Here is an 11767-nt window from a genome sequence, read left to right as displayed (position 1 = left end):
TACATTGTTAACAACCAACAATCAGTGTTCTTTAGAAATAGATTTGTTTGTATGATACGATATTATAAACATATATTGTTAACATCCAACAGTCAGTGTCCATTAGAAATAGATTTGTTTGTGTAAAATGTTAACTATTATTTGTTAACATCCAACAATCAGTGTCCATTAGAAATAGATTTGTTTGTATGATACGATATTATAAACATATATTGTTAACATCCAACAGTCAGTGTCCATTAGAAATAGATTTGTTTGTGTAAAATGTTAACTATTATTTGTTAATATCCAACAATCAGTGTCCATTAGAAATAGATTTGTTTGTATGATATGATATTATAAACATACATTGTTAACAACCAACAATCAGTGTCCATTAGAAATAGATTTGTTAATTAATGTAAAACGTTGACTATCATAAGCACACGTTGCCCATTAAAAACAGATTTGCTAGTATGCAACAATATGTATTATATACATATATTGTTAATATGCAATACTATACATTAGCTTAGAAACATATTTTCTAGCATACAACGTTGTGTGTAGGCCCTTTTATATATTTCTTGTCCATTGGACGACGCATTTTCGCTCTAGCCAATAGCACAACAAGGGGAAAAAACAGCCTTACGGCTTAGGGAACACTGACACATATAAATAGAGTTAGCGAAGTGAATGATGTATAGTAGATGAAAAGAAGTGTTGTATAAGCGTAGGGATTTTGAGAGCTAATGTTAACTGTGTTTTACGTTGAAAAGAAACTAGTTGCTATAACTACACACGAGAGCACCAGAAAGTGAAATATATCAGGTAAGGACAAACGATCGTTATCACGAATGGTTAAAAGCAGCGATGATATTGCGATTAAGACCCTTTACCACCCACTAAGTTGGTTAGGGTGCTAAGCTCGAGGGTTTATAATATTACAATTCAGCGTTCGATCCCTGAGGTGAGCACATCGCTCATAGCCTATTGGGCAGCTTTTCACTTAAGCAAACGAACAAACAAAACCAGAGAATTCATAATATTTAAACCTCAGTTAGAATATTTCGAACTCTGATAAAAGACAGATTTCTATTTGATCTTGGACTTGTGTACCCTAAAGACACTACAGGGATGATTTACAAACAGTTCCGTAAGCCAAGTTTTTAGCTGTAGTTTTCAATTATGTTGTTGTTTTATGACAATCGTAGAAAGACGAAGAGATGTTTGTTTGTTGCTCAGTGGTCTGTCTCTGCTATGTCCATCAATGGGATCGAACACCGTCGGACTTGCCAGTAGGGGAGGATCGAGGTAGAGATGAAAAATCGTGTACTGATTTATTTCCATGCTTCAGGTATCGGTGTTCGTCTTTGTGTCGGTAACGAACGCTACACATTTATAATCCGTGTGAGAAGCTACCTTAGGAATTTGAAGCTGAAACAATTTAACAGCTCTTTTTAACCTTGTAGCGTGAAACATCTCAAGTGTACCGTTGTTGACTGCTCTTTTAATCTATCGTTTAAATATCGTAATGCATAGATATTTTTTTGAATCTGTTATATATCGTACTAAATTTCATTATTTTTAGGGATTATAAAATAGTTATTAATTTTTAATATAAACACTATTATTCGGGTTTTTTAAAGTTTTATATAATAAGACAGCCTTAGTTACCCATTTTCAAGACTTTGCCATTGTTATTAAGGCTATGATTAAAATTTCTTTTGTTTAAGTTACTAATATTAAGCATGATTTTACGTTGAATTCTTGAAGTGAAGATAATTAATTCGTTAATTTTCAATCTAATACTTGGGAACAAAGAACAATACATTTAATTATTTCAAGAAATCTAACTTCGTAAGATACTAATAACGTGGAACTTGAAAAAGCAAAAATAAAATTATCGTTATTATTATTAATTCGCCAAGATACGTCGATGTATTAGTAAAATACTGGTTTCTTTAGATTCTTTACTGTCACAGCCTTCGTTTAACATTTTAAAATAATAAGTTGATTAGGCAGGACATCGCCCAGTTCCCTACCTGTGGCAACACGTCACACGCTATATATTTCCTAACGTAACAAGATGACGTCTGCGTATTAGTGATGTATGTAGCATCGCATATTTGTAACAACGTATAGAAATTTGTCGACTAGCTACCACGAAATACGATAATATTTAGCTAAAGAACTTGTGTATAAAATACTAAATTAAAGCGTATCAAGAAACTGGCATACATTAGTCATTAAGGATTTACAAACGGTATTTACGCTGTAGTGATACGTAGAAAAATCTTATTATCTTGATATATATACACACACACATCCATGTTTAGTAATACATCAGTGTATTAATAAGCTGTAATATACACAGTACTGTTTTGAAACACGTCCTCTGTAACAGAGTACAAATACACTTGTATAAGTAAACTGCTAGGACTCGTACTGATATAACAACGATACTACTACATTAGGACTATTCTGTAACATTACACTACCAGAATCTCCAGCTGATAGTATTAATTACCGTAATTAATATTAATTTAATGTATTTGTTGTTAAGCACACAGCTACCCAATGTGCTATCTATACTGTACCCACCACGGTATAAGTTGTCTGGATTATCGCTGGGGCGGAGGGGGGGGGGGGTATGGTGGTTTTGAATTATAATTATTGAATTTGTTTTAACATAATTAAGCAGTTTTCATAAATTTTTAATTTTGAAATGTGTATTTGTTTTAAACCAAGTACTTTTGGTAACTAGTTCCCTGCGTTTAATTATGATATTAATTATCGGTGATGGGATCAAAAAGTTAGTTTTTTGTTGTTTTTTAATTTTCGCGCGTTAAAAAATTCTTTTTTTTTTCCTAGACGACCAGTCTGGTATCGTCGTTATGTTTACCTGTCCTTCTACTCACCCGAACCAAAGTTGTAGAATCTAAAGACAGGGTTAAATAGTAGGTTTTTAATAACCTATACATTTGTAATATACTAGTATAAAAGCCCCTCAAAAATGACAGGAAACCATTGTTGAATGATTAACGAAAATTATACAATTTAACTAAAACGAATTTGTCTGTAACTCCAAAATGCACCTACTCTTCACTTATTTCATCAGTCTCGAAGTAATTCTTTAATCACAACATTTTTAGTAAAAACTACTAAGAAAAATGAAATGTTATCGTGAACAAAAGTACATGTGCACTCTGAAAGTGACTTAAATAGCACTCTAGAGCCTTTTTACTGTATTCTAGGTCAGGAAGTAGAAAACGTAGTGCGGACATTCCGACACAAATTGCCCCCCAGTGGCACAGCGGTATGTCTGCGGATTTAGAACGCTATAAACCGGGTTTCGATACCTGTGGTGGGTACAGAAAACTCTTTGTACTTTATAACAATAAAAATGTAAACAAAATAAACAGACATACCGCTCTGCTACTGGGGGCTATTTGTAGTCTAATTTAAACATTAGGCCTAATACATAAACGTTTGCCCCTGGAGAACAAAGGTCCACCTTTCGAAAGCGCTTGGGTTATAGGGTTTTATATCATCTTGCATAAGCATAACGTAAGGCTTAGTTCAAACACTACTTGGTAAATTTTATTTTGTTTATGGCTACAACTCAGTGCCATAACACCTTTGAATTAAACTATTTTGTGGGAAATAAACGACCTTATAACATCAAAATGTTTTTATTCAATTAGACACTCAACGTTTCACTCTATAGCTTCTTCAGGAATGTTCGCTAAAACACAAACTAAAACTTTTAATAATGGTTGGAGACGGCTTGAATGGGTGGGTACCTGATGATGACAAAACTATGTCGAAACTTGTACATTTGCTGTTATGTTAAACTTATGTTAAAGTTTTTCTTCATTACCCATTCAAGCCGTCTCCAACATTATTAGTCTCAAAGTGGATTCCTCGTCATATAATTTGAAACCAAAACTTTAGTGAACATTTTGATGTTATAAGGTCGTTTATTTCTAGTATTAATATGTCTTCTATACACCAATGTGCACTACATAAATTAAACTATTTTGCAGTTATATCGCTAAGTTATCAAAAAATAATAAAGAATTTAAAAAAAAACGTTTTAACAAATCAAAATGAATATTGAGCCTTTAACATAAACACCATAGTTTGCCTAAGAACAATCGGGTGATAGTTTCGTCGTTAAGCGACTATGTATATTGTTGACCATTATCAAAAAGGAGCGTGAAAGCGTTTTCGACAGTGTGACAAAGCCTTGTTTAGTTGGTGATTATAATTCGCCTGTTCTTCTATAAACTATTAGTACGTGTTCTTAGGTTGTTGTTGTTGTTTTATCTGAATTTTCACTCTGTGTTAAGTTTTCCAAAATACGTTATATATTCAGATTGTAACCAATACATACGAATAACAAACTGTATTGACCTTTAAACCTGTAGTCCAGTGGTTCGACGGTAAATTTAAGGGCTTATAACGTTGAAAATCTGGGTTCGACACCGAGATGGGCAGAGTACATTGTGTAGTTTTGTGTTTAACAATGAACAAATATTTAGAACTGGTGAAAAACTATACTTGCATACTTTTAGAATTTTCTTCATTTATCAATTTTAAAACAATGTAAACATTTTCATTTTATTCCAAGTTTGTTTGTTGTTGTTTCTTTTACTCAAAAAGTGTAAAATTCGTAATTCACTAACACTTCATGAAAGACATGATTAATTATAAATATAAGTTATTTATTCGAGTTTGTAATTAAAAGTTTCTGTATAAGACTTTGAAAATTTGTTCTTACTTTGTTTTTTTTTACTAGAAGGATTTGAGAAGAAATAACTATGTAGAATCAATAATTCTGTATTTTAAACCAGTATATTTCTATACCACACGGACACTTGTTTATAAGTAAACCTATTAATGTCATTTATTATTGATCTTCATATTAACTGGTGTGGAACAAAGAGCACCAGCACGTGGAATATCCTTTGGAATTTTCCCTAAGACGTCAGAAGACGACACCTATCTGACATATTTTGAAGTCTTGTTAAGACATTTGAAGAACTGCTATGTCTCTTATAGTACAGCAGAGAACTTTGATACAGTGAAAGCTTGTGTTCTCATCCTGTCATTATCTTCATATTACAACTATTGTTAAACATGGAAAACGTACTGATTTAGTTGCAGCAAAACTAAATGATGGAAGCAGGATGACAATTTCGAATTAAGATGGTTCGGTTAACAAGGCCAAATATATATTGAATTATAGTAGAGCATTTAAAGTATATAAGTATAGATCCAACACCAACAATGGAAAGGAAACTGGAAAGATGCTTGTTGTTATAATTGAAAGAAAGCTTAAAATTACAACTTGAAATGTACATAAAGAAATTGGAACAGTTGGTTCTGGAATACTGTATAGATTGACTGAAATGCATAAACTGGATGTTCCAGTAACACCAATAGTTTTAAATATTGACACCTGCACTCTTAAATTATCAGGTTTCCTGATGAATAGTTAATTCGAGTATACGACTAATGAATTTATTGCCCTTATACTCTGAAAAATTTACCAGCAAACTTGTTAAATACATTTCGAGTTTTCGAATTCTATACGGAATTAAATATTTAACCAGAATGTGGCCATAGCCAGTTTTTGATGTAGTCATTATGTCAACATTGCACAGCCAGTTTCTTATGCAGTATACCAGAATGTTACAATAGACCATTGGTTTGTGTTCTGAACTGGTCTTCTGTTCTTCAGATATAGTGAATGAATTTTTAAACACGTTTCTCCTAAGTTGGTGTCTTTTTGCACCTGTAGATTTCCATGTTGTGTTCAATGGAACAACTTAAGATCAAGTTGATGGTGTTAAGATGGAATTTAAGCGTATCTGCAATGTTTTATTTACTTTTGAGAATTCATGAACTACGATGGTTCAAAGTGTGTCCAAATGGTTTCAAACCACTGTACTGTAGAAGATACATTTATTTTCTTTCATTCATAGAACCACGTTGATGAATTTCTGAATGACAAGCGTCCAAATGTAAAGTTTACAGTTGAAAGTGGACAAGAATATAGTTTTCCATTCTTGGATACTGTAGTATATAATCGATAAAGTAGTTTTAAAGTTGTATGCTGTGAAACAATCGTTATTATTAATTATTTAATTCGGAACTTCATGCCCATTTTAGAAGTTGTGTTCCTAAAACATTTAAAGTAAATTTGGTCAAAGTGTTTTATAAATCATGTTTACAATATAATAAACAGTTATCCCGTGTTTCTTGACTCCCCTTAAAATTCTGAAGTTTAATGTACCAAAAGTAATTAAGTTACCATATCTGAAACAACAGACCGATATATTGTAAATTTCCTTTTAATCTTGGGCAGATTTTATCTACGGATTGGAATTCAATGTTTATTTAAGATTATTGTAAGTTTTTAAAAAAAATTCTTTCATTTTTAATAAGGCATGATCTCCCTGATATATCAAAACTGTATTACAGTTATTCCATAAAGGTCAACTGCCAGAACCTGCTACTAACACGTTACCACTATATCGTGGTTACAAGATAAAGGTCAACTGCCAGAACCTGCTACTAACACGTTACCACTATATCGTGGTTACAAGATAAAGGTCAACTGCCAGAACCTGCTACTAACACGTTACCACTATATCGTGGTTACAAGCCGCGACCCGAAAAACATTTGCGGAAGTTTTCATGCCATTCTCTTCAATTTTTCTTATTCTATCACTTTCACACACGCCATTTAAGCTACGATTTCTTGCAAGGATTATGTGTCAGGTCGACAAATCCTGGTCTATTTGAAAACAAACTTACGCGATCAGACAAACAAACTCCTGTAGACGTAACTTTATTTAACAAAACTACACTTAAAGTAAGCAATAACGTAATCGTATTTTTAATAGTGTACGAGTGTTCATTGTATGACACAATTTTAGGAGGTGAAACAAAGAAACTCACAAAACGAAGAATTAAACCAGTAGTATTTGACTAATCAAAAAACAGATAAGGTGATTCTGAATTGAAATGCCAATATGCATTCCAGACTCCTCGGACAAAGGCATTTCTAACGATGTGAGATTTGGGCATTTTTAATGATTTTCTGGAGTCAAAGGTAAAACAACCAAAAAGTATATTTTGGGCTCGTGTATAATCATGTTTACAGCAATTAAGATGAAAATTGGAACAACAAAAAAAAGTATATATTATATTCATACGCTTAACACAATGATTTCAAAAAAAAAGTTGAATTTGCCCATTTGCATCTTATTAAGAATTTCAGAGTTCATAGAAAAATAACCTCACTTTGGGCGTTTTAGTCAATTACTCAGCCGTATTTGGACCAATTTACATGGGATTTGCCACAAAGATACTTTTCTACGGGTCTCATATATTGACAAAAATGGTGAACTTGCCCATTTTTAGTAATTATGAAAAACCAAAAAAAAAACCAATTTTAGGGATATTTTGACAATTACATCCCTATATTTCTGTCAGTTTCCATAGGATTTATTATAAAGATATTTTTGTACAGGTCCTAAACAGAGATATAGACAATTTTGTAATTTTTGTCTTTTGCTCGATTTTTCAGCGGCCCAGCATGGCCAGATAGTTAGGGAGCGCCAATCTGATGGTCGCGGGTTCTAATCCCCGTCCCACCAAAGATGCTCGCCCTTTCAGCTGTGTGGGGTGTTACAGTGTGATCGTCAATCACACTACCTTCTCTCTAGTCCTTCACTGCCAAATTAGGGAGGGCTAGCGCAGATTACCCTCGTGTAGTTTTGCGCGAAATTCAAACCAAACCATTTTTTCAGCACAATTTGGGCTTTCGTGAACTATTCATGTGATCAACCAACTTTCATGGGGTGTGGTACAAATATATCTTTTGCAGGTCCTAAGCAATGATACAGACAATTTTTCTGGTGTCAATATTGGCATCTTTACTTCAGTTTGTATTTGAAATACTGACAAATTATTTCACATCTAATTAACGAGGTTAACCAAAATTTTAAGGAAAGAAGAAATTAACATTTCTAAACACAAGTAAAACTTGTACAGTATTGGAAATTTTATGTAAACGCAAGGCTGATACACACGCAGAAGCCTCAAGCATTAGGTAATTGCAACTAAATGATAAGTATATCATTAGCACAATACATTATTACAGAAAATACAATAAAAACGATTCTGTTATACAATGCACTAGTGGTTTGTGTTTTCTTGAAACAGAACAATACCCCTTGTCTTTATGCTACTATAATTTACTCAGTGTATGGTTAGAACTGCCATCTATTTCAATTAAATTGTTTAGTTGCAGTTTCACTTTCTCAGTTACCCTGTGAGCCCAAACAGCCTAATACTTTTCAGAGAGGGACCCTGTGCAGGTCAAGTTGTGTTTGCGAGTGTTCCATCAGCCTATTTCTGCATCCAAATTTCGTTTTACCACTTCTGCTTTCTTGGGATTGTCGTCTTACTCTAAAATGAATCCCTGTCTAACAGATCTTGTTGCTGAGGGAAGGACATGATGTATACAAATCCGTTTGGAACTATCAGCAGAGAAGGTGCCATCAGTTTGGTGTATACTTCCAACGCTATTGGTTGGGATGTAGCCCACATTTGTATTAATCTCGGCATGCGTCACTCTTAATTCTTAACATTGACCGTGAGGTCGTTTTCATCTCTGCCACCGAACAAACTATTTTTGATTTTCTTTGGCAAACCATTTGGATTTATCTGTATAGAACATATTATTGCATCTTTTATCATCCCATTGTTTGGAGTCTTTTTGCCAAGTTCAGCTTTGGTTTGGTTATCTTTCCTAAGCAGTAGTTTCTGAACAGCCAGCTACATATCGCAAAGTGACCTTAAGTGATGTATACAGCTAGAACTTTGGAAATATCTCTACTGGACTGTCGCGTGGCTATTCGGTCTTAGTATCCATGAGTGCACTTAACATCCAACACTGGGAATAGTGTGACTCCATATATTTTAATAGGTGTTGTACTGTCCGATTCGTTGGATGACAGACAGTCAGTGACTGTATTCTGGTGCAGCCCACTTTCATACAAAAGAGAGTAATTCCACAGTATATGCATTTCATGTCAAGTTTATTAACTGTTTCAATGGTTATTCCCAAGATTGTATATATTTACTTTATTACTTTAGATAAACTTAAAAATAAAATATAATTATTGTATTTGTTTTGAACTTCGCGCAAAGCTACAATAGGGCTATTTTGAAGTGACAGATTAGAGGGAGGGCATTTATTCAACTCTTGGACTACTTATTACTAACGAATAGTGGGATTGACTATCACATTATTACACTCCCACGTATGTAAGGTGAGCATGTTCGGTGACTGGATTTGATCCCATGACCCACAGATTGAGAGTTGAGTACCCTAACTACCAAGTTATGCCAAGACCAAAATAATAGTAAGAGTTAACTATTTTTAGATTTTCACTGATAATTCAGATGCTCTAAATGAGACATATTATCCCTAGTGTCTCTGCATGTTGTTTTCATATTCTTACTCAGTGACTTCTGATGGCTTAGCTGCAAGTTTGATGGCTTAAAGTTAAAATCCAGCTTTGATCCCTGCAGGGACATATTTGGGACAGTCCATTGTGATTAAACAAATAACATATAAGATAAATTTTTCCCTACCATCTTTCAGAATAGCTGCACGGTGAAATGTAATTTCTCGGTTGAAGTAGAATAATTAAAAAATAATAATAGTAACAGATTGTTTAAGTTTAAAAAAAACACGTGTAATAAATCCAAATTAAACATTTCTCTACCGGCGTGTTCTTAGGTTGAAATATTGGCTGATTGCCAGATATTTGTCTAATGGACAACTCTCGTTAAAAAGAAGCTTTTACTGTCGGTAAATAAAATTTATTGTTGCTGGTAAAATAAAGTTTCCTTGTAAATATTAGTAAGAATAAAGTTATTGTTGAAAACTAATTTGTTATTATCGATAAGATATTGTTTCTTATGTATATTGGTAAGAAACAAGTTTTGTATTTTATAATTAATAGCTTTTATTATTGATAAGTAGATGTTTTTATTGCTGCTATACATATTAGTAAGGCCTGGCATGGCCAGGTGGATAAGGCGCTCGACTCACAATCTGAGGGTCGCGGGTTCGAATCCGCATACCACCAAACATGCTCGCCCTTTCAGCCGTGGGGGCGATATAATGTGACGGCCAATCCCACTATTCGTTGGTAAAAGAGTAGCCCAAGAGTTGGCGGTGGGTGGTGATGACTAGCTGCCTTCCCTCTAGTCTTACACTGCTAAATTAGGGACGGCTAGCGCAGATAGCCCTCGTGTAGCTTTGCGCGAAATTCCAAAACAAACAAACATATTAGTATTTATAACTATCAAGTAAAATAAAACGTATATATGTTTTCTGATTTAGATTTTAAACAAAGGTCATACTACAGTAAAAGTGTTATATTTACTCAGTTTCGCTTTGCTGCTGTTGCTTCAGGATATCTTTATACATATTCTCAAGCTTAAAGTTGAGTAAATGTGTTTTATTACATTTTGTTGTTTTCAGATTGTTTGTTATGTCATTGTTATTTCAGTTAGCACCACATAATTTCAACAAGTTATCTTGTAGTTAATGGTAGGTCGAAGATTTGATAGAACTGTTTGTGTTTGTAATGATAAGCTTTTATTGTTCGTAATGGGAATCTAATATTATTGATAGATAAGTTTTTATTGTTGGAATAAGCGCCTGAATCGAGAGGGGAGCATAAAGGAATGTGCTACTCCACTTTGAAATATTTCAGCAACAAACTTTTCTCACCTCGTTCAATCACCCATTCTTCCTTCCATTTGCGGGTCGAATCTCCATTCCACCAAACATGCTCGCCCTTTCAGCCGTGGGGGCGTTATAATGTGCAGTCAATTCCACTATTCATTGGTAAAAGTTGTCCAAGAGTTGGCGGTGGGTGGTGATGACTAGCTGCCTTCCCTCTAGTTCTTTCACTGCTAAATTAGGGACGGCTAGCGCTGAGAGCCCTCGTGTAGCTTTGCGCGAAATTCAAAACAAACCAAGACAAACAATCCTTCCATTTGCCACCACCCCACTTTTAACTAAGTTAAACGCATGTGATTGTTAGCAAATAGGACTTACTGTTGGTAGGAAGAAAGGTTCGTCACGGTCTTATTTCGTTAACAGCGAAGAAACGAAGAAAGCGATTAATTAAAGTGTAGCTGATGTTTTGCAAATTGTGTTATTACTTCTTTACTGCACTAAATGTTGAAACCAAGTTGTAACATTATCTAAGCCTAGAAATAGTTTTAGTTCGATATTATGACCGATGCTAGACTCCGATATTCTTAACGTTCTAAACTTCTGAGAGCAGTCAGTAATGGATGACTATGATTATTTCAACAGTTTACACAATTTCGATCAAACACTCTAACTTCCCAATCTCTTAAAGCTTAGTAACTTTTTTTTTATGCATCAAAAGTTTTGAAATACTTATACTTGGATATCCAGTAAATCTATGTACCTTGTCCAGTCTGTTATTCGAGCTGTACTTCGAACTTAGTAGTAATCGGAACTGACCAAAGTACGCTTATTTTTACAAACTAAAAGAAAGGCTGATATGTCCCTGTTCCAGTGTTGGATAACAAGTGATGTAAGACCAGTCAACTACGTATCACTAACAGATTGTTGCAAACTAAGAGAAAGGCTGATATGTCCCTGTTCCAGTGTTGGATAACAAGTGATGTAAGACTAGTCAACTACGTATCACTA

The 11767-nt window shown here is 34.0% G+C and overlaps 1 protein-coding gene across 1 annotated transcript in view; it reads left to right on the top strand.

Annotated features, from left to right (window-relative positions):
* The first annotated feature begins 680 nt into the window (after positions 1-680).
* Positions 681-11767, top strand: part of LOC106466701 (matrix metalloproteinase-21-like) — a 53003-nt gene continuing 41916 nt past the window's right edge. Inside the window, exon 1 of the mRNA XM_013926998.2 lies at positions 681-810. The gene's annotated coding sequence lies outside the window, so the exon portion shown is untranslated. The remainder of the gene's footprint in view (positions 811-11767) is intronic.

The sequence above is a fragment of the Limulus polyphemus genome, unplaced genomic scaffold (assembly GCF_000517525.1).
Source record: "Limulus polyphemus unplaced genomic scaffold, Limulus_polyphemus-2.1.2 Scaffold2349, whole genome shotgun sequence".
NCBI classification, from domain to species: domain Eukaryota; kingdom Metazoa; phylum Arthropoda; class Merostomata; order Xiphosura; family Limulidae; genus Limulus; species Limulus polyphemus.
The sequence above is the reverse complement of the archived record's forward strand: the minus strand, read 5'-3'. Positions and strand labels throughout refer to the sequence as shown.